Source organism: Melospiza melodia, chromosome 4 (genome assembly GCF_035770615.1).
Source record: "Melospiza melodia melodia isolate bMelMel2 chromosome 4, bMelMel2.pri, whole genome shotgun sequence".
NCBI classification, from domain to species: Eukaryota; Metazoa; Chordata; class Aves; order Passeriformes; family Passerellidae; genus Melospiza; species Melospiza melodia.
The window spans coordinates 2552642-2576334 of record NC_086197.1 but is presented as its reverse complement, the minus strand read 5'-3'; the positions used below and the strand labels follow the sequence as shown (position 1 = coordinate 2576334).

The 23693-nt window shown below is 50.6% G+C and overlaps 1 protein-coding gene across 5 annotated transcripts in view; it reads right to left on the bottom strand.

The window, feature by feature from the left end:
- The window catches only part of PLXNA4 (plexin A4), a 512377-nt gene extending 488946 nt beyond the window's left edge, over positions 1-23431 (bottom strand). The window contains exon 1 of one of the 5 annotated variants that reach the window (XM_063153651.1): positions 23404-23431. The gene's annotated coding sequence lies outside the window, so the exon portion shown is untranslated. Of the gene's footprint in view, positions 1-20840; positions 21029-22133; positions 22414-23403 lie in introns of those variants that run through there. The other 4 variants (XM_063153653.1, XM_063153652.1, XM_063153649.1 and 1 more) reach the window with 4 other exon arrangements.
- Between the last annotated feature and the right edge of the window lie 262 nt (positions 23432-23693).

Below are 23693 nucleotides of genomic sequence, written 5' to 3'. Positions count from 1 at the left end.
ATTAATTTGCTGTTAATTCTCTCTCCCAGTGACTTTGTGACAAGCCCAGCTACTGCCAACACATCCAAAGGCCAAAGGAAAGTTATTCTTAGAGGCCAGCCCGGCTGTTGCTGCAGGATAAATCATCCCAAATCATGCCTGAGAGTCCTGAGCTGCTGCTGAGCTGGACAGGACACCCATGGCCAGGATCAGAGGCAGGCAGGAGACAGAACAGAGCTCATGTGGGTGAGGAGATCATCACACGCTCTGGTTGTTAACAGGCAGATTAGAGAGGAGCTGCTGTACACACAAACACACACAGACAGTGTTTGCAGGGACATACACAACTCCATCCTGTACAGACACGTTTATTTTTGCACCAAAATGCTGCAATTCCCGTGCAGGGCACTGTGGGCATGCATAATTCCAGTGAGCATTAGCAGCAACACCTCCAGCTCAGCTTGTCTGACATGTTCTGTGCCAAGGCTCACTTTTAAGGTCCTCATTACTTTGACAGACCTGAACCACTCAGGGGACAATTTCCTGAGCTCAGTGTCTGCCTCAGGCTACCAGCTCTGTGGAAAGCTGCATTCAGAATGACTTGGGCAATGCTGAGAACTAAATTAGGGGGAAAAGTTTTTGCAAGTTACTGGTTTTAACTTTTTTATTTTCTATATTTGACCTCTGTTAGATTCTTCCCGCTGCCTCACTGAAAAGGTGGCAGGCTTTGGGGGCAGGGAGGAAAAATCAGAATGCTCCTTCTCTTGGGGCTAAAAGTCTGTGTAAATTTGACCAAGCTGAGCATCTAACAACACAAATATTGCAAGGAAAAGTTTTGACTTTTCCACTGCTCCTAGGATGGATCAGACAAACTTGAGCTTACCAAGAGAGGAGGAGAACTTGATCCTGATGAGAAACCTGGGCTAGTGGAAAGTGTCCCTGCCCACAATTATTGAAGTTATTGTGTTATTATTATTAATAGTTATTGAAATTATTGTGCTATTCAACATAAACCAGTCTGAGATTCTGTGACTTGCCCAAGGTCACACAGAGCCAGCAAAGCAGAGACAAATCTTCATCCCACAGGTTGAATTCCCAGCTCAGTGCCACAGCAACTTTTATTTTGCAGAGCTGTGGTTTTTGTTGATAGAGTGATAAAATTATTTTTTGTCTTTTTAAAAGGAAAGAAGTTTAGAAGTTGGTTTTGGTTTTTTTTGTTTTTTTTTTTTTTTTTTTATTAAATGAAAAACACTTCATAGGACCCAGAGGACTTTAAATTTAAAGACAGTTAATTAGACAAAAACTAAAAAGTTTTGTTTAAGTGTGTTATAAGCCTCTAAGAGCTTATTAGACCTAACTCAAAAAAGTTACTATAACACAGAGCCAGGCATGCAGCACCAGGGAAACCTCCTTCACTGATGATTTTCTCTATTTAATTAGACAAAAACTAAAAAGTTTTCTTTAAGAAATCTAGTAGAAAAATAAAAGAACACAAAACCTAATTCCTTTTGTAAAGTGTTTTACTAAGAGCAAAAATGTTTAGCACCTAGTTTAGTTTTTCTGTTTGTTATTTTGCTTTTTATGAAACTTTTTTGTTTCTAACACTGCAATAAAAGCTATCTTGCTGATTTTTATGCCTCCAAAGATAGCTGAGCTATCTTAAGTGTGTTATAAGCCTCTAAGAGCTTATTAGACCTAACTCAAAAAAGTTACTATAACACAGAGCCACGCAGCAGCACCAGGGAAAGCTCCTTCACCTCTGATTTTCTTTTTTCTTATCTCCTTCGGTGTTTGTATGAGGGATACACACCCAAAAGCGCTCACAGTGATAAATTCCCCTCAGTCCTCACCCATCCCCTGCCCCAGCACTTTCCCAGCATCAGCAGAATTTGCATCTCACGCCCGAGTGTCAGCGCTGGAGCCGCTTCAAATAGTTCAGTGGTCACCCTGCTGAGCTGTGGGATGCAGGGATGCATCCAGCACCTCCTGAAATGATACAGCAGAGCCCAGCTGCTGGCACCCAGCCTGGCAGGCCGGGGGGAGGAAGGGAGGAGGTGTCTGCTCCTGCTGCTCTGCTGCTAAAGCTTCCTGCACTTCACCCCTGTGTCCCCAACACTGACCAGCAAAGAGAGGAGACACTGCCACCACCTTCTGCTCCATGTGGGCAGCTTGCTGCTGCTGCAAAAAGGCAAAATCTCCACTCTTCCTCCCATAAATATCTCCCCATGTCCACTCAGACATCGATGGGGGCTGCACTTCACAGACCTGACCCTTCACCTGCATGGACCGTTCCTGATGCTATCAGCAGCCCCACAAATCACCCCACGTCACAGACATCTTCTATGAAAAATCCTTTCCTTAGTATTTTTCCTCCTGAGAAGCTGAGAGGCCTCAGGAACAAAATGTAAACAATAATTATCTGCTGCTGTGGAATGCAACAGGTGCATCTGGGATTGGCCCATGTTGGATGTTTGTAATTAATGGCCAATCACAGCCCAGCTGTGTAACCTGTTTTATGATTCCTTCTTATTCTATTCTTAGCCAGCCTTCTGAGGAAATCCTTTCTTCTATTCTTTTAGCATAGTTTTAATATAATATATATCATATATTATATATATATCATATATATATCATATAATATGTATCATATATATATGATATGATATAATATATATATAATAAAATAATAAATCAGCCTTCTGAATCAAGGAGTCAGATCCTCGTCTCTTCCCTCATCCTCAGACCCCTGCGAACACGGTCACAGCCCAGAGCAGCCACAGGCAGGGTGATGCAATTGTTTTAGCTGTTTGCACAGCCTCATCATTGCAGATGCACCACCACAAAGCAGTGGCTGTGTTAGGACAGGTGTCAGACAGAAACCCAGCAGCAGAGAGGGGCACACGTGAGCAGGGCAGGCCGCAAAGGACACTTTAGTTTGCAGTGAGAGCTGGGAGATCTGGGGTTGTGCTACCCAGAAGAAAGTTGTTTGTTTGCTAAGCCAGCTGCAAGCAGAACTCTAATTTAATCCAGATCCAAACACCATCTGCTTTGCTCATCTCTGCTCGCACAGGATAAAGGCACCTGTGGCTGAGGCAAGAGGTGTTTTTAATGCGGGGGCTGTGCAAAGGTCACCTCTGTTCATAAAATCCTGCTCACAGGAAATGGAGACCTTGATAACACAGCTTTTAAGAGCTGAAGAAACACCATTAAGCAGAAACACTATTAAGCAGATGCCCAGGTGCTAAAACAGTAAAACCCACAAGCACTGTACCAATGTGTGCTCCAGCCCCTTATCCTCACCTGGTACTGCCTCCACCTCTCCACTCCCTCCAAAACAGAACCTGCTGCTCCCTTCCCTCTCCTCACAGGACCCCAGAGCTGCACTTGGGATGCCACACAAGCCTCAAATGCTGTGAAAAGCTGTAAATCTGTGCCCATTACCCTTGGGGATGCAATCACAGCTGTGAGGACATGAGGTAGGAGCATCCTCCCTGCTCCTGGAGAGCATCACCTGTGCTCCACCTCCCAGGGCTGGAGGACACAGGGCCTTCTCCTGCTTCCTGTGTGGCTGGGACATATCTGGGGACTGGATTTAATGACCCAGCATCACTCAGGCAGGAGGATGGGCTGAATTTTGCCCGTGACTCGAGTTAGAGCCTGTAATGTTTTAGTTTGGACCAGAGGAAAAAGGCAGAGGGAAAGAGGGATGGAGATGAAGTCTGGATTAGAGGAAAAAGGCAGAGGGAAAGAGGGATGGAGATGAAGTCTGGGTTGTTAGTGCTGGCATTAGGCTGAAAACGGAATTTGTCACATGTCTATATCTTAAGATATAGAATTTGCCACCATACTACTGTAACTCCACAAATAAAACATAAAAAATGTAAACATAAAAATGTAAACATAAAAATGTAAACATAAAAATTGTAAACATAAATGTAAATTCAGCTGGGCTGAATTTTGCCCTTTCTTATCTTAATTCGTTAGATTTGTCTTAGATATGCTATATCTTTAGATATAGAATTTGTCACCATACTACTGTAACTCCACAAATGAAACATAAAAAATGTAAACATAAAAATGTAAACATAAAAATTGTAAACATAAATGCAAATTCAGCTGGGCTGAATTTTGCCCTTGACTCGAGGTAGAGCCTGTAATGTTTTAGTTTGGATTAGAGGAAAAAGGCAGAGGGAAAGAGGGATGGAGATGAAGTCTGGATTAGAGGAAACAGGCAGAGGGAAAGAGATGGAAATGAAGTCTGGGTTGTTAGTGCTGGCATTAGGCCGAAATCAGCATGTTTTATGCTGGGTGCTGTTGTGCTTTTTATCTTATTGGGAAAGATAAGATATAGATGTCTTATCTTCATTTCATCATAAGATTTTCAAGATTTCTTATTTTCATTCATAAGATTTGTCTTAGATATTCTATATCTGAAGATATAGAATTTGTCACCTGTCTATATCTTAAGATATAGAATTTGTCACCATACTACTGTAACTCCACAAATGAAACATAAAAAAATGTAAACATATAAGATCCTAAACATTCCAGTCAAGCATGAGCACAGCATCTCTTTGTGACCAAGAAAATCCTGTAAAAATAAAAATTCTTCCAAAACTACTTAGTTTTTTTTTTCTAAAATTAAGCATAGAAGACTAGCACACTAATGTTAGAGCTGGGGATTGCATCCAGGGGTCACCTCTGGGTTTATTTATATTTTTACCTTAGTAAAGCAAAAAATATAGTAGTAAATAGGGGGAAAAAAAGATTTTTGGAAAAAAAATAAATAGAACAAGGCTTTAAATTGGAAGAGGGCAAGTTTAGATTGGATATTTGGAAGAAATTGTTCCCTGTGAGGGTGGTGAGGCCCTGGCACAGGGTAACCAGAGAAGCTGTGGCTGCTCCATCCCTGGGAGTGTCCAAGGCCAGGTTGGATGGAGCACCCTGGGATAGAAGGCACCCCTGAGGGCAGCTGGAAGTAGAATTTTAAGATCCCTTCCCACCCAAACTCTTCAGTGATGCTCTGAAGAAGCAGCAGCCCACAGAGCAGCTCCCAAGCCAGAGCGACTTTGCCAGGTCAGGGTCAGCAAAACCCCCAGGAGCACAGCACCAAAGCCCTGCTGTCACTGTCACATCTTCTGAAAAATCCCCTTGCCCAGGATTCTTCTCCTGGGAAGCTGAGAAGCCTCAGAGAAAAAGGAAAACAATATTATCTCATTTGCTTCTCCTGTGTTTTGCTGCTTATCCAACAGGCGATTGTTTCATTGGGTTTTGCTGTGGATTGTTTTGACTCTTTGGCCAATCAGGGCCAAGCTGTGTCAGGACTCTGGAAAGAGTCACGAGTTTTCATTATTATCTTTTTCGCCTTCTGTAAGTATCCTTTCTGTATTCTTTAGTATGGTTTAGTTTAGTATTCTTTAATATAATATAGCATCATAAAATAATAAATTAGCCTTCTGAGAACACGGAGTCAGATTCATCATTCCTGCCTTCATCAGGGCTCTCAGAAAATACCACACCCTGCAGCCAATTTGTGAAAAGGGCTCAACACCCCAAATCCTGCCCTGTCCTCTGTCTTTGCAGAAAATAGGAAACCCCAGCAGCTGCCTGAGCAGGGAGCCCCCAGCTCCTGTGCTGAGATAAAAACCGCGGCAGCATTTCCACCCAGGTGCGAAATTGCTATCACAATTCCAGGGGTTATTAATAACAAGATATTTCTACTCTGGGACCAATTTATGATCAGGGCTCAACACCCCAAATCCTGCCCTGTGTCTCTGCAGAAAATAGGAAACCCCAGCAGCTGCTGAGCAGGGTGCCCCCAGCTCCCAGCTGTGCTCCTGCCAGACCTCTGGGATAAAAACCGCGGCAGCATTTCCACCCAGGTGGGAAATTGCTATCACAGTTCCAAGGGTTATTAATAACAAGATATTTCTACTCTGGGACCAATTTATGATCAGGACTCGACACCCCAAATCCTGCCCTCTGTCTCCACAGTAAATAGGAAACCCCAGCAGCTGCCTGAGCAGGGAGCCCCCAGTTCCTGTGCTGAGATAAAAACGGCGGCGGCGTTTCCACACAGGTGGGAAATTGCTATCACAATTTCAAGGGTTATTAATAACAAGATATTTCTCCTCTGGGGCCATCTGCATCCCACACACCCCCACAAATCCTGCACTTTCCTCTTCCAGTTACAACAGCCAGGGCAGATAATTCCCTTTTTTCCCTCTGCCTTCCAGCCAGGCACGAAGGCAGAGCTCAACAGGCAGTTTGCTGCTCCAGACCATGCAGACAAACATTGTGCCAAGCCCCACGAACTCAAAGCTGGGGTTTTCTTTCTACCAAGGTGCCAGAAATAATACAAATAAACTCTTCTTCTCTCCCTGGCTTTATATCTACAGCTCCCACACATCACTACCAGCAGGGCTTTAAAACTAAAACAGACTGGGCCTACGTGGCTTGAATTTATGCTGGAAATTTATCTCTTCTTGCTGAAAGCTCTGTGTTTGCTTGATCTTCCTGCCTTCCAAGCCCTACAAGTGCCACATGTTGCACAGCTGGATTCCTGACAGAGAAAGAAAACAGGAGGGAAGAGAGAACAGATCTTTTATATATATATATATTTATATTTATATATACATGAATGGCCAAGGTTTTCAAAAGTCACATGTGAACTTCAGGAAAGTGCCTTCAAATATCTCCAAGGGACCTGTGCACAGGAGAGACAGAGCTCTTGAGCTTCCTAAAATCTGCTCTCCACAGGTAGAAGCAGAAGGAAAAGGAAATGGGGCTCCGAAGGACTTGCTGCTCTGAGGATGCTCAAGTCCAGCCCTTGCAGGAGAGGATTTGCAGCAAAAGCTGTGCCAGGGAAGGCTGGAGATAAGTCAGCCAGGAGGAAGAAGGACAGATCCATGTGGCACTGAGGGAAATAAGGAGAATTTTTAATTCTCATACTTGCTGGGGTCTGACTACTAAAATAATTCTGTGTTTTCCCAGCTCCAGGAGAATTTGTGCACTCTCAACAGCTGTAACAGGGGAATATCCCTGCTGCCCCAAAAACATGGGCAAGCAACATCCCCTTCCAGTGTGACAAGCCAAGGGTAAAGCATGGAAGACTGAGGGCAAAAAATCCTGTTCATCTTGAGCAGCACTTTAAAAAAATCCCAGCAAAGGAGAAAATGAAGAAACTGTTATTTCCTTTGAAATGGAGTACTGCACTCTGTAACAGGAGGGAAGGGGGGAGGAAAATCAAACCCAAAGTGAACCAGAGATTCAGTTCATAAACACAGGAGAAGGTCAGCTTCCTCCTCACCAATAACTCTGTCCCAGAGGAGCCCGGCATGGCATTTGAGATAGGGCAGATATTTGATTCCTTCCTCTGCGTGGGGAGCCCGACACACACATCCTCCATCCATCCATCCATCCATCCACCCCCAGCATTGCCAGGGGCTGGGCTGGGCCCCTCCTGCCTCAGCAGCAGCAGGAACCAGTTTAAAAGCTGCTCCTTGAGCTGAAGAAGGGATTATTTTATTCCTGTGCTTGAGAAGAGGCAGTACTGTAAAACCTTCTGCCTGAGCCAGCGACAGAGAGACCTTGGGAGAGGCTGATGATGGGCGGTGAGAGAAGTGCAGAGAGCAGTGCAGGACACACAGGTGACAACAGCCCTGCACCTGGAGACCTTTTTGGTTTTTGCTTTTTATAAAATAAAGCTGATTCTGCTGCCTGTGTTCCCGGGAAGGGAGAGGCAAGGCAGGAGAGAAGACAACAACCAAGTGATACCAAGAGGCAAATCACTGAGTGAAAAGGCTTCAGATGATGCCTTGAGAAGGCTGGCCCAGAACAGAGGCTGGGCAGAATTAAATAAAGTAGGAATTTATTCCAAGGATCTCCTGCATGGCTGCACCTTGGGCAGCAGCAGAGCCCAGCCAGGGCTGCACCCAAGATGAACCAAAACGGCCCCAAAATGCACGAGCGCTGCCGGGGTCTCTCCCTGGGATCAGCTCTGCTCCATTTGCACCTTGCAGTTCATTGTCCCATTGCAGCTTTAGCCCAGGCAGTCCCACCCTGCTTGTTTTTCTCTCTCCAGCCCACGGGGTTTGTGCTCCTGGGCTGAGATTTGGGGCATTTGTCCTTGGTGCCCAGCTGGAGCAGGAATTGTTTTGTCTCCCTGCTCTCACCATCCCATAATATGAAACCCAGACCCACACACCAAAGCAGCACAGAATGTGAAAAATATAAAAGCCAAACCCTGAGGCATCACAAGCATCTCAGAGTCACTTTTCCCATATCCTTGTACAAGTACTGGAGCAGCCTCAGAATTATCCTCCCACACAAATCCCCAAAGGAGGGGAGGCACAGCAGGGCAGCAGAGCAGGGCAGCAGCCTGAATGGCCAGCAAGGCTGAGAGTGAGGGAAATGTGGCTCCAAGAGCCCTGTGCATCACCCAGCAGGAGGCAGGGAGACCTCTGCACGTGTCCGTGCACAGCCAAAGACTGGAAAGCAGAAAAGCAGATTGTCACGGAGCTCCAATCTGCTCGGGATCTCCTCCAGGCTCGTGGCACCTCGTGCTGCCCCACTTGAGTGCTCGTGGCCAGGGTCCAGCTGAGCCACTGGGAAGGAGGAGAAATGCTCACAGTCATCCCCTACCCCTGAGAGCCCCTCAGAGAGTCCTTTGTCACCAGCAGGGCCTGGACCAGCACCTTCTGAAAAGCACTGAGGCAGCCAAGCCCAACTGGAGCGCATGCCCAGACACAAAGGTTTATCCAAATTTGCTCTATTTATTCCCAGTTCTCTGGTGGAGGAAAAACTCAAACTCTTTTCTTTCTTTCCTCTCCTCCCTACCAGCTGGAAAACATCTCTCTGCCACCAGCATCTGATCTAAGGATGCTGCAGGAAAAAGTAATTTTTGTTTTCCTTTTTTTGCCTAAATCCCTCCTAACTCCAGCTATTGCAGCAAGGCTGCTCTTCCTTCTCCAAAAATCTGGACCTGCAGAACCTTTCCTGAACTGTGAGGGAAAATTGGCAGTGATCTGTGAAAAGTGCAGGGTGAACAGATTGGCATTTCCAAAGCATGTGCAGTTTGCATTTGTGTGTAGCAATGTGCATATAAATGTGTATTTTTATGTGTATGTATAAAACATACACACACACACACATATATATCTATATATATGGAGTTGTATTTAGGGAAAAAAAAAAAAGGCAGGCATCACAACTTCCAGCAAAAGATAATGAGAGAGCCGGGAAACGTGCAGGCAGCATGATGCAACTCCCATCCCTTGCTCACACTGCAGGACAATCAAGGCTTCTTCTCTGAAATGAATGCAGAAAAAGGGCCCAAGCAGCTGGGGAAAGGGTGATGCTGGTGAGAAATGGGCTTTTTTTGTGGCTCATGCATTGCAAAGTGTGTGTGTGTGTGTGTGTGATGAGTCAAAGTCTGAGGGCTGCCTTGTGTCAGCCATTGACTGTGCCAATGACAGCCTTTAATAACACCACTTACAGGCTCTGGAGCAGGGGGAGGCAGCACACGGGGGGAGGAGAGAGCTTCCCTCGCAGCCTGGTGCTCACAAAGCGTCCCCAGGCTCGCCAAAATGTGTCACAAGAACCCGTTGATGGCTCCATAATTGCAGCCCACGCTGCAATGTGTTGTGCTGAGAGGCAGCAGAGAGCACAGCCAGGAGAGCAGATTTGGGTGCACGGCCAGGAGGACGTGGGGACAACGTGGGGACACTGGGGACATCATGGGGACATGCTGGGTTCAGGTAGAGGTGGGCTGGGTGGGATTTTAGGGGCTGATGCCAATCAGAGCAGCTTTGGAGGACATGGGGATGTCATGGGGACACGCTGGGCTCAGGTAGAGGTGGGCTGGGTGGGATTTTAGGGGCTGATGCCAATCAGAGCAGCTTTGGAGGACATGGGGACGTCATGGGGACATGCTGGGTTCAGGTAGAGGTGGGCTGGGTGGGATTTTAGGGGTTGATCCCAATCAGAGCAGCTTTGGAGGACATGGGGACGTCATGGGGACACGCTGGGCTCAGGTAGGGCTGGACTGGGTGCTGATCCCAATCTCATTTCCCAATGCACCTCCATGTGCTCACGCCCAGGTTTATACTGGGAAGCAGCCAGGAAATTCCAGAAATTCCACCCAGAACAGGTCAATCAGGGAGAAATATCTGCAGGGATATTCAATTTCTGCTGCCCAGCTTGGTTCTCAGCATGAAACGGGGAAATGAGTCCCTGCCGGGTCTCATGGATGCTGAGGAGCTCCTGGAAGGCTGGTGAAGATGCTAAAAATCCTCAGCTCAGCCCAGATTTGGAAAGCTTTGGGAAGAGCTTCAGGAGCTGGTGGTGTCCTGATTATTTACTTCTCCAAGCTAAGGAGAGACCTACTTCACACACCGCCTCCTGGAGAGGCGGAACAATCAGGCATGTAAAACAAGGAGGAAATGGAAATCGACTTGATAGCTCCTTCCCCTTCCTAATGGGGAATACTTACCTAATTAGGCCTGCTTGCTGTTTCCTCTCTTTGCTTTCTTTGAGATATTATGCAGAGAGAAATTTGTCCTAAAAGTCGGTGCTTTCATTCAGGGCCATCCCCATGAATGTTTGCCTCGCTAAAGGAGCAACTCCTTCCTAAAGGAGGGGGAAAATCCCTCCTGAGTGGCTCTAAGGGGTGCTGGTTTAGGTCCCCAGCTCCTGCCATGGCTCTCCTCCCTTCTCCATCCCTCACCCAGGCAGAGGGTGCAGCTCCAAGGTGCCTCCTGGCCCAGGTGAGCAGCTCCTGATCTCTGGGAGTGGCCTTGGAGACCAGCAAGGGAAAGCCCGAGGATGCAAAAGTGGCCAAAATGACTCCACCCTCAGGGGGCTTTTGGAGACAGACCTGACACTGGATGGTCTCAGGGCTGGTGGGACCCACAGGGATTCCCCAATCAGCCCCAAATCCATTCCACCACTTGGATGACCTCTCCAAATCACACATGCAAGCAGCTGGTGCAGCTCAGAGCGGGAAAAAGGGGGTGGTAGAAGCAAACCCAAACCCTCTAGACCCGCATGGACAAAGGTGACCCAACCAGGACACAGCAAGCTCTCATTTCCCATAGCCAGAGAAACCCCACTCTGCTGCCTTTCATCACCAGAAGGGGTTGGGATGTGCAGGAGCATCCCCGCCCCTCAGGATGCTCCCAACCATCCCTACAACAGAGCCAGGCTGGATGTGACCCTGGGGTCTCCATTCACCCCTAGACCCCTCCACTGGACCCCTTTATCCCTTCCTCCATTTCCAGGAACAGCCCCCATCCCCCTCAGCCCTGCTCCTTCACCCCAGGAATTTTTATTTTTTTTTTCTCTTCCCTGCAGGGAGCAGAGCTTCCAAGAAGGAAAATGCAAAGCCCAAAGGGAACGACTTCAAGCAGGGAGAGGGCTCTGCAAAGGAAGGTGTTTTATTCCTGCCTGAGGGGGTGCTTTCAAGAACCTCCCTTTGTTTCCTCAAAGGCTGCCAAAGGTGGAGACCTGCAGGCATTCGGGGAACTCACCCTGCAAGCAGCAGCAGCAGAGATTCCCCCAAGCCCAGGTCTCTCTCTGCCTCCCCAGCATCCTGCAGTGGTCCAGCCATTCCTGCATCCCTCCCCAGCCCATCTCCACCTGCAGCTGCAGCACCTGTGTGAGAGGAGGGGCTGAGCCACCCCCTGCAGCTGCTCCAGAACTTCACCTCCCAGTTGTTCATTCAGCATCCAGAAAAGCTGTGTTGTTTTCCTTTTCTCTTTCCTTTTCTTTCTCTTTCTTTTTCTTTTTCTTTTCTTTTTTTTTTCCCACTAGGCAATTCCCAAGGAACAAGAAAGAACTGCACAGCCAATCCCTGCTGCACGCCAAGCCCCAGCCAGAGAGGGAAGGCAGCCCCACTCCTCCCCATGCCCCTGGACACCCCTCCATCCTGGCAGCACCTCCTGTCCCCACTGAGCCACCCCCGTGCAGCATCCTCAGGGCTGCCAGGCTGGCAAGGACAGCAGCAGGGAGGTTCCCTTCAGAGCCACCTCTGCAGCACTGCCAGCTTTGAGGGAAGCTGGGAATCCCTGAGAATGCAGGAGAGCCCTTTGCATCCCTCTTGCACCTGCTGAGCGTCCCCAAAACGCAGGGATGTGCTGGGTAAACGGGGTCCCTGCTGCTCCTACCCCCTGCACACGTTCCTGGGGGGCAAGAGCCACCAAAGCGGGACCCATCCCACCCATGGGCACTGGGCAGTGATGGGGAGGGCAGGCAGAGCCATGCCCTGAGCAGGGCTTGCTCTGCTTGGCCCCTTGCAGACCCAGGGGGGCTCAGCAGAGCAGGACCCCAGCACAGGAGCATCACAGGAGGGACTTGCAGACTCCAGCACACATTGAGGAGCAGCAGAGGCAGAGATAAGAGCAGGTATTCACCAGGCAATGCCCACGAGGAGCTGCGAATGCAGATTTGTGCTGGGTGAGCAGACATTGTCCCAGAACTTGATGCACCCCGAGTGCTGACACGAGATTTACCAGTCTGGAGGTGAGTAAGCTCATTACAACGCTGAAATCCCCCTCCAAAGGAGGGATCTGAGGAGGGAAGGGACCTGTGACAGGAACAAACTGGGGGATTTGTTTAACCAGATCAGCCTGCTGGGCCAGCACAGCACGGTTCCCTGCCTCCAGCGTGGATAAACCTGCATTCCCAGGAAGCTTAACCCCCCCTTCCCACATGGACAGGGTGGGCAGTGTCCCACAGCCACCACTGGGGTCTGCTGGGCACAACCCTGCCTTTAAGGCATGGAAAGAAGCACCTTTCAATAATAAATAATAATGCTAAATATGTGTTTCTATAGCAACTCATCACCATAGCAGCTCAGCACAGGAGAGAACTCGGAGCTCATCCCGCCGTCTTCAGGGTGAGGAGGCAGCTGCCCTCCCAGAGGGGGCTTCAGTGGTGGCACAGATGGACTTAGAGCAAGAAGTGCCCCTCCAGGCTGTCCCTGAGCACTGCCCTCCCTGGGGAAGCTGTGGGGATGAGCTGGAGAGGAGCAGTCGGGGATCCAAGCAGTGATTGGGGTGTGGAGTCTCAAAAACACCAAGTACTGATGTCACTGAAATCCTTAAATCATTCCTGGGATCCAAGGAGGGATGGGGGTATGAGGCTCAAAAATACTGGGGACTGAGGTCATTGTAACCCCCAAAATCACTGCTGGGATCCAAGGAGGGATGGGGTAGGGAGTCTCAAAAATATCAGGTACTGAGGTCATTGCAATCCCCCAAATCACTCCTGGGATCCAAGCATTGATTGGGGTGTGGAGTCTCAAAAACACCAGGTACTGATGTCATTTCTGGAATCCAAGGAAGGATGGGGTGTGGAGTCTCAAAAGCACCAGGTACTGATGTCATTTCTGGGATCCAAGGAGGGATGGAGTAGGAAGTCTAAAAAGCACCAGGAACTGATGTTATTGCAATCCCCAAATCACTCCTGGGATCCAAGCAGTGATTGGGGTGTGGAGCCTCAAAAACACCAGGTACTGATGTCATTGCAATCCCCCAAATCACTCCTGGGATCCAAGCATCGATTGGGGTGTGGAGTCTCAAAAACACCAGGTATTGGGGTCATTGCGGCCCCCAAAATCACTGCTGGGATCCAAGGAGGGATGGGGTATGAAGCCTCAAAAACACTGGATACTGAGGTCATTGCAATCTCCAAATCATTCCTGGGATCCAAGGAAGGATGGGGTATGAAGTCTCAAAAATATCAGGTACTGATGTCATTTCTGGGATCCAAGGAGGGATGGAGTAGGAAGTCTAAAAAGCACCAGGAACTGATGTTATTGCAATCCCCCAAATCACTCCTGGGATCCAAGCAGTGACTGGGGTGTGGAGTCTCAAAAACACCAGGTATTGGGGTCATTGCAGCCCCCAAATCACTTCTGGGATCCAAGCAGTGACTGGGGTGTGGAGTCTCAAAAACATCAGGTATTGGGGTCATTGCAGCCCCCAAAATCACTCCTGGGATCCAAGGAGGGATGGGGTATGGAGTCTCAAAAACACCACGTACTGATGTCATTGCAATCCCCCAACTCGTTGCTGGGATCCAAGCAGTGACTGGGGTGTGGAGCCTCGAAAATACCAGGTATTTAATGTATACTGATATTTAATATAATACTGATGTCATTGCTGGGATCCAAGGAGGGATGGGGTAGGAAGTCTCAAAAGAACCTGTTGAGGTCATAGTAACCCCTCAAATCATTCCTGGGTTGCAAGGAGGGATGGAGGTATGGAGTTTCAAAAACACCAGGTACTGATGTCATTTCTGGGATCCAAGGAAGGATGGGGTATGAAGTCTCAAAAATATCAGGTACTAATGTCATTGCAATCCCCAAATCACTCCTGGGATCCAAGCAGGGATTGGGGTGTGGAGTCTCAAAAACACCAGGTATTGGGGTCATTGCAATCCCCCAAATCACTCCTGGGATCCAAGCAGTGACTGGGGTGTAGAGCCTCGAAAATACCAGGTATTTAATATATACTGATATTTAATATAATACTGATGTCATTGCTGGGATCCAAGGAGGAATGGGGTAGGAAGTCTCAAAAGAACCTGTTGAGGTCATAGTAACCCCTCAAATCATTCCTGGGTTGCAAGGAGGGATGGGGGTATGGAGTCTCAAAAACACCAGGTACTGATGTCATTACAATCCCCAAATCATTCCTGGGATCCAAGGAGGGATGGGGTAGGAAGTCTCAAAAACTGATGTCATTGCAATCCCCCAAATCACTGCTGGGATCCAAGTGGTGATAGGGGTGTGGAGTCTCAAAAGCACCAGGTATTGAGGTCATTGCAATCTCCAAATCCCTGCTGGGATCCAAGGAGGGATGGGGGTAGGAAGCTCAAAAGCACTGGGTACTGAGGTGATTAAACCCCCCAAATCACTGCTGGGATCCAGAGGGGATGGAAGGAAAGGAGGCTGTGACAGGGGACAGCCCCACTCACTGTCCAGCCAGCAGGAAAGGGGAGAGTGCAAAGGGTGAGGCACAACCAAAAGGAGGAAACACCCAAAATTATCCGTGCAAATACCCCTCAGCACTCACACAACTCAGGAGAACAGCTTACAAACTCCACGTGTTGCTCTGCTTTTAGCAAGACCCGGAAATTTACACCAAAACCCTGACAAGTAGAACGAGTTTCCCAAAACTGCTCAAAAAACTCCTTTTTTCAAAGCAGGAGTTTTCCAAAACAGCCCCAAAACTCATTTTTTCCAAGGCACACATGCCCACCCTAATTTGGCTGTGGGTTTTTCTTCCCCAGATTATCCATTTAAGAAAAACCCAAGATTTTGATTGGTTCCACAATTGGTGTGGTTGTATTCCCAGCTCACCTCCTCTCCCTGGCAGAGCCTTTGCCTTAAATACAGAACCTGCTGTCCCTCAGCACCTCTGAAAGCCTCTCCCCAGCCAGCAGAAGAAGGTGGTGGGACAGTGCCCATTAGTGACAATTATCCATGGACATGATGCCATTCCTCAGCTGCTGAGTGAGTTCCCAACAAGGCCCCCCCTGGTTTTACTCCCTTCACAAAAAATGAGTCATTTTTAAAGATCATTAGAGCAAAGGAAGAATTAGGGTGGTGGCTGAAGGGACAATGACTTCTAGGAGACCTCCCCCATTTGATAGATGGGGAAACAAAAAGCCAAAGAAGCCCCTGAGGGCTGTGGGACAGCTCTCCATCAAACCCAGGTCTCCCTTTGGCAGCCCAGGAGAAGTTTCCCTAAAGTAAAATGAAGCTGTGTAGCACACCAAGCACTTGCTATTCCATCAATAGGCAATTGTAACAGGATACACCTCCTTAGTCTCTAAATGAGTTTTCTTTCCAGCACTACATTATAGACAAATCCCCTGTCACAAAAAACAAATAAATCCCTTTTCACAATCAAATATGCTCTAACCAAGTCAAACAGGGCCACACGCGCGTGCAGCGAATCCGCAAAGCTTCCCCCACCTTCCCAGCCTGGCCATCCTCCCTCCAGCTGGGGAAAGAGGCAAAAAGGAGAGGAAAGGAAGAACATTTGATGGGAGAAACAAAGTGGCAATTTCCCATTTCAGCTGGGAATCGATGTGAGGGCTCCTGGTGCTCCTGCTCCACCGGGGCTGAGCTCTCACCCAGACTGACACAACACCAGAGCTTGACTTAGTGGTGCTTCATCCCAGCAAGATATTTTTAATTTAAAATCACTTCATCATCACTGCTGAGGATGAAGCCATCCAGGCTGTAATTTACTGCTAATTCATCCTCCTGATCCCTATAACTCTAGAAATCACCAAGCAGTGGAATGCCCGGCCGGTCCCCAGCGAGGCTCGGCATGAGTGAGCATCAGGAGGCTGCTGGCAGCAAGTGTGAGCCCCTCATTCAGAAAAAACAGCAAATATAGAAATATTAACCATCTACAGGTGGTCACCAGGCCAGCATCACCTCACTGTTTCCCAGGAAAACACTACTGGGAATAAATATTTTCACCAACCTCACCTTTCCTCCCTCATGGAGTGTTTTAGCTCCAGGAGAAACACACAGAGGTCGTGGAGCCTCATTTCACAAACATTTATGTTCGTTTGGCTCAAGGATCAAGATTCGTCCCTCTGGCCCTTGCAGGAGAGCAGAGGAGGGGGAAATGAGTGGGTTTAGATCGTGCAAATGCCTGTAGTGGAAAGCTAACCTGTATGATCTGCATCAGAGCCACACTTTCGTCCTGGCAAATCCCATAAATTTATTTATTTCCAATGGCTGGGTGGGAAAGTCCCAGCAGATCAGTGTGGGGATAACAGAGGTGGAAGGAAACTCAGAGATCAGGCATGAGAAGCAGGAGAATCAGAGGTCCCACATCCTCCTTTTGGGTCTCAAGTGCAAATCCTGCCATGCTCAGCAGGACTTTTTATTTATCCCCATGCAAAAGATGCCTGGGAGTCTCAGCCACTTCACTTTTGGGCCTGGATTCCTGTTTCACTGCATGAAACATTTAAAAAACGCTTTTTTAAAGGGGGGAAAACCCTCTCAGCAGCAAAGCCTGGTGTAAAAGCAAGTCACAGAGCCTGCAAACGATCTATCTCCCTCTCTGTAGTGATTCCAGGTGAGGTCAGAGCCAGGGATGGGGGTTTGAACCCAGTCACTGCTCTCCCCCAGGGCTTCAGCCTCTGAGAGCTTGGTGTCTTCTACAAGCATTGGTATTTGAGGTAGGAACAGCGGGGAACATCATATTTCAGCAAAAAGTTGGCTTCCTCCATGGCTGCAGGAATCCCCTTGGAAGGGAGCACGTCCCTGGCAATGTTCACATCAACTGGAGGGCTACAGGTGTCTAAAATGAAGTGGGGTTTTCAATTGGGTTTTCAAACCACTGTCCAGGGCCTTCAGAGCATCTCTGAGGGCTCACAGAGGTTTTTACCAAGGAAAGGGTTCAGGGCAGAGCCACATGACACAGGGGACACAGAGCTGGCACCTCTAACCTGGGTGGCTGCTCAGCCCCTCAAGGATGAGGCAAACTCACAGAGCTCATTCACCAACAGAAAAACCCAGACTGTTCTTTGGGATGAGTAAAAAAAAACCTCAAGGGATAATGCCAGACACAGAGAATCACCACACAGGCTGTGGGGAACTCAGCAGGTCATTTTTGCAGTGATGTCTCCATCCCCAAAGGTGATTAAAAACATTTTGTAGCAAATTTTAAAGGCACTGGGATTGAGATCCATGAAAGCACAGCCGCTCCCAGGCCAGTTCTCTAACCTGAAATATTTGCTTGTCTCTGCCCATGGCAAGGTATTAGAACTAGGTGATCTTTAGAGTCCCTTCCAACCCAAACTGTTCTGTAATTCCATGATTCTTTCTCACTTCAAAGCACCCATTTGCCGTTTTAACTGGAAAAAATTCAGTCCTGGAAACGTCCTGTTGTGTCCAAGGGCTGCTCCTGGCTGTTGAAGCACAGACTGGACAGCAGGGCACCACTCCCTGCTCTCATCAAAGTCCCACTGGGGGCTCAGTTTGCATTTCAGGCTGGTGAGTGAGAATTCCTCATCAATAAATGTGGGCTGAGCTGTTTGCCTCTCCGTGCCTCAGTTTCCCAATCACTCAGGAAATGAGTGGATGGTTCTGTTTTAAAACCCTGTGCCTCAGTTTCCAATTGCTCAGAAATTGAGTGAATGATTATGTTTTAAATCCTGTGCCTCAGTTTCACCATCCATACCATGGGAATTGAGTGAATGGTTCTGTTTTAAAAACCTTGCCTCAGTTTCCCTAACCCCACCACAAGAATTGAGTGATGGTTTTGTTTAAAACCCTGTGCCTCAGTTTCCCTATCCATACCATGGAAATGGAGTGAATGGTTATATTTAAAACCTGTGCCTCAGTTTCCCTATGCATAACACAGGAATGGAGTAGATGTTTATGTTTCAAAACCCTGTGCCTCAGTTTCCCCATCCACACCACAGGAATGGAGTAGAAGGTTCTGTTTTAAAAACCTGTGCCTCAGTTTCCCTATCCACACCATGGGAATTGAGTAGATGGTTCTGTTTTAAAAACCTGTGCCTCAGTTTCCCCATCCACACCACAGGAATTGAGTGAATAGTGATGTTTTAAACCCTGTGCCTCAGTTTCCCTATCCACACCACGGGAACTGAGTGAATAGTGATGTTTTAAACCCTGTGCCTCAGTTTCCCCATCCACACCACAGGAATTGAGTGAATAGTGATGTTTTAAACCCTGTGCCTCAGTTTCCCCATCCACACCCCAGGAATTGAGTGAATAGTGATGTTTTAAACCCTGTGCCTCAGTTTCCCCATCCACACCACAGGAACTGAGTGAACGGCTCTGTTTTAAAACCACTCAGAGCCTGAGTGAAAAACATGTGGGCAGCACTACGTAATTTTATTTTTTTTCTTCTTCTCCTTTTTTTCTTTTTGTCACAGGCTCCTTGAGAGCTCAAAGCTGAGGATATAAAGCACTTTTCAGAGGCGGACAGGCGGGCAGGGAAGCACGCTCATCACTGATGCCCTGCAGGAAGGCACTGGACTCTCTGCACAGACGGGAAGTCTCCTTGCCTTGGGCGCCTGGAGCTGCCGTCCCTTCCAGCCAGAAGGAAGGAGTGAGAAAGAGCCCTCTGAAGCCTTCCAGAGAGCCAGAAAGGCTCCCCAGATGCTTTGTGTTAGAGCATGGAGCAGTTTGAGGGCTTTGCTGGGGGGGAACAGTCACCTCCCCAGTCACAAAACGCGTCCCTGGCTGGGGAGGGAGCGCATGGACAGCTCCCTCATGGGCAGCACATGAGACTTGGGAGTCTCACCTATGTGGGACCCCGCTTTAGAGGGGTTATAAATGATAAATAGATCAGGAGCAGCCAAACGATCCCCAGGACACCACGCCATCCCGCTCCCAAACACACGCGGGCAGCGCCAAGCCCCAAACTCTGGCACTGCAAACTCCGAAACTCAGCAGCAGCCCCACCTCTGACACCTCCCCAGGCCAGCGCAGCGTGGAGCACCGCAGCATCCTCCCCAGGGCTCCCTTCCTCGCAAGAAACTGATTCCCACACGGCTTTAACCCTCAGCACAACGCCGAGCATCGTAAAACCTTGCCGGGCTCATCACACGAGCGGGAGCTCGGTTCGGCTGCTCGGTTTTACCGCATCCCCTCGGCATCGGCAGGCAGAGACAAAGCGGCGCGCTAAGAGGAAAAAGATGCAACACAAAAGGGGCGCCGGCATCTCTCCTCCCCCTCGTCAGCCTGCGAAAGTGCAGGAATTGATATGGAAGCGGCTCCGGCGAGGCTGAGCCCCCCGGGATGGAGCTGCCACAGCCGGCTCCTGCCTTCCCGGCAGCGCGGCTCAGCCCAGCCGCTCTCCTGCCTCTGCCCAGCCCTCGGCTTAGCCTCGCCCACCCCCTCCCTGCTCTCTGCGCTGCTGGCAGGTGAATCCGCCGAGAAAATGCTCAAATATCCGCTCTCCCTGCGGAGAAGTTCAGCGCGTCCCTTTGGGCTCGCAGCATCCCTCCCCAGGCGCGCTCAGCGCGTTTGACAGCAGCGCCGGCGATCCTCGAGCAAATGCTCCCCTACAGCACCGCGACTGAGCATCTAAACCACCCGTCTTGGACAGAAACAGCACTTAGATCATGCGGCTGGCGTTTATTTTAGGTGGTGTCGGCACCGCCGAGCGCCGCACGTTCGGGATGGGACAGGGAGAGAAGAAGCCTTGGAGTGATGCTTTCGGAAAGGAGACACCCCACGAGGGTGGGTCTGGGCAAAGGAGGGGGGAAAAAAGCCCAGATTTTCGTGCCGGGGCTGGGGTTGCGTGTTTAAACCTGGCTACACACGAGAAACACACACACACACACACATCTGTTGCACCGCTTGAAGCCCGGCTCAGCGAAGGATCCCCCACACACAAACAAGCAAACAAACAAACAAACGCGCACTTCCCCCGGCAAAAAAAAAAACCCAACAAAACCACAAAAACACAAGCGAAACGCTGCTCGCATCCCCTGCACCTCCAGCCAGAGGCTTAGGCGGGGGGAGGAAGCACCTAATCCCACGCTGGGAGGCACACGCCGTAATTAAAATCACAGAAATTAGAATAATCACACGAGCCCGAGCCCCCCGTGCCCCGCTCGCGGGTTTCTACAAAACAACACCCGGCTGAAACAGAGGGCAGCTGAGGAAAATAAGTTGCACGCTTTCCACCCTCCGAAATATCTGTGCACGCTCAAGATAAGTCCCTAGAAGGCTGCCAGCACTTTGCACGGGCTGTAAAAATCCCCCGGCACCGTCATTGTTCCCGCGGGTCGTGAGAGCATCCCCCGGCATCTCGGGGGTCCCGCTCCGAACCGAACCTCTCTGCATCACTCACCCCACAACCCGGGGAGCACCGGACCCTCCTCGCTTTTCCCAAAATCTCTTTTTCCCGGCAGCGAAGGGAAGCTGTGGGCTGTCAGGTGCGTTTGCAGCGAGCAGGGCTGGGAAGCAGAGCGGGGTGGGGAAGTTTTGCGGGAGAGGCGCGGAGCCACAAGGCGATCCAGCGGCTCCTTCCCATCAGGGCGAGCCCTGCCCGGGGCTCCTACCCCCGCATCCCTTCGTCCATCCCTTCATCCATCCCTTCATCCATCCCTTCCCGGCACAGCGAGCAGATGGAGCTCCGCGAGGAGGATTTCAGGATGGAGCAGCCACATGCAGCCGCTACAAACCCAAACAGCCCTGCCGGGGCTGAGCAAGCGGGTTTGTTTGTCTGGGAGCAACTCGGCTGCTGCCGGAGTATTAGATTTCCAGCGAAACAACGTGGATCTCCAGCGAAACAACGCGCGGCTCGGTGTTCGGATCACTTCTCCCGGTGTACATCGTTTAAGGGCATATGTCTGATCAACGCGGAGCATCGATACGCAGCGCACACACATGCACCGAGGGGAAGGAGGCAGCCTCGGCTGCCGGGATTTGGGCAGGGAAACTCTCCAGCACCTTGCAGGAAGGGAAGCCACGAGGGTCTGCCCTTCCCTTTCAGGTGTTCACCACCAGGGATGGCCCCTGTCCCCTGTCCCCATCCCTGGGTTATCCTCCCCGGGAATCGGGCTCTGTCTCCAGCCCAGTCCAGCTGCAACCTCACCGGGAGCAGCAAAAGTTTGGAAATGCCTCCAGCTGCTCGCCCGAGGAGAGCTCCGGAGCATGGCGGGGGGAAAACACCCCCCGAGGGGAGGCGAGCCCGCAGCCGGGGATGCCGAGGGTGAGGAGGGACGGGCTGCGGGCTGAGCCGCTGCCTCCGGCCAGAAAAGTTGAGCCTTGTGCGTGGGGAAAAGGGCATCAGGAACGGGGGACAGCGCCGGGGATGTGCAGCAGGGGGGTCCCCGCCGCGCCCCCCGCCCAGCATCCTCCCAAGGCGGGCCGGGAGGGGCCGTGCCCGAGCCCCCGGCTCAGCCCGCGCTCCCCGGGGCTCCCTGCGCTCCATCCCTCCAGCCCAGACCCCCTTCCCGGGACCCGCGGGTGGCGAGCAGCGGTGGGGGCGCCTCCCAGACCCCCTCCCTTGGTGCCGCCAGGTGTGCAGGGCAGGTCCCGCTGCAGCCCCGCCAGCCCTGCCGGGGCATCCTCCGGGGCATCCTCCGGGGCATCCTCCGGGGCATCCTCCCGCTGCCCGGGCGGGGGGGGGGCTCCTTACCTGGGAATGCTCCTGGCTTGCTTTGGGTGGGTTTTGGTGTGTATATATATATATATATATATATATATATATATATATATATATATATTATATTTGTCTCCTCTCCTTTCCCCCCACTTCAGTCTTCAGAGCAGGCGCCGCATTGACACTGCAGATGGTCTCTGTGTGCGTGTGTGTGTGTGTGTGTGCGCGTGTGTGTCTCTCTCCAATCCCAAATACTCCACGGAGGCGGAACACGGAGCCCCTCTCTCTGCACTGGGCAAACCGTGTCTGGCTCGCCCAGAGCCGGAGGAGGAGGGGGGGGACAACGGAGCGGGGGGGGGGGGGAAACGCAGCTCCAGAACGCAGCTCCAGTTTTCACTCCCCCCCCAAATCACCCCTCCCCTGCCTCCCTCCCTCCCCCAGCCCTTCCCCCCCTCCGCCTCTAACCCAGCCGGCAGCGGGGGGAGCCGGGCAGGGGGTGCGGGATGCGGGATGCGGGATGCGGGGTGCGGGATGCGGGATGCGGGCAGGGGATGCGGGCAGGGGATGCGCTACGGGGCCATGCCCGGCTCCGCGGCCTCTCTGCCGCCCGCCCGCCCGCCGGGGAGGGCTCGCACTGCGGCTGTCTCGCCAGCCAGCCCTTCCTTCCTCCCCAGCCCTCCTCTCTCTCTCCAATGGTGGCTGCGGAGCCGGCTTGGACACCCAGGCTCTTTGGCAAACACAGGCACACACCCCTTTCCGAAAAAAAAAAAAAAAAAAATATTAAAAAAAAAAGAATAGCTGGAGAGAGGTGTAGAAGTGCTGTGGCAACCGCAGCCTAATGCTCGGGGGAGGGATAATAAAAATAATAAATAAAAAATTGAAGCGATAATAAAAATCCCTTTCTATCCCTTTTCTCTTTCTTTCCTATTATTTTTTTTTTAGCTTTGCAGAGAGAGTGGCCGCTCGCTCCTCCTTTGTCCAGCCCACCCACCTCCGGGAGAGGGGAGAAGGCGGAGGAGCGCAGGTCGCCTCTGGACGGGGGTCCCCCGAGGCGCTTTTCGTCGTCCCAAAGTTTGCAGGGGCTGGGGAAGGGGCTGGGGACGGGCGGGGAGCGGCGCCGCTCTCCCCCGGCTGCAACTCCGGCTGCCGGATTCCTCCTGCCGCGGTGCCTTCCCTCGCTCCTACTCACTACTGACACCTAGGAGCTCCAGCCCCATCGGGCTAATTGGGAAACGTCTCTGCCCTCCCCGAAAAATAGGGGAAAAAAAAATTTTCAAAAAAGGAATAAAACCCAAAACGCACTCACGGAATCAAGGGCATCTCGCTGCCTGCCCCCATCTGCTCCTCAAAAAAAATAAAAAACCTTTCCCGGCTTTGCTTGGTATCTCTCTTCGCTTTTCCGTGCCTTCCCTGCCCTCTCTGAGGCAGCGAGGAGGGGAGCGGGGCGTGGGGAGGATTGAGGAGGATCAATCCCCCGGCTGGGGTGAGCAATAATCCCGGAGAGCGGCTGCGAGCTGCTCCCCCGGCCCGGGCTGCCTCCCACTGCCGGCAGCCGCAGGAATAAAGGGATTTTTCAGAAGCTGTTGGTGCTTCCTA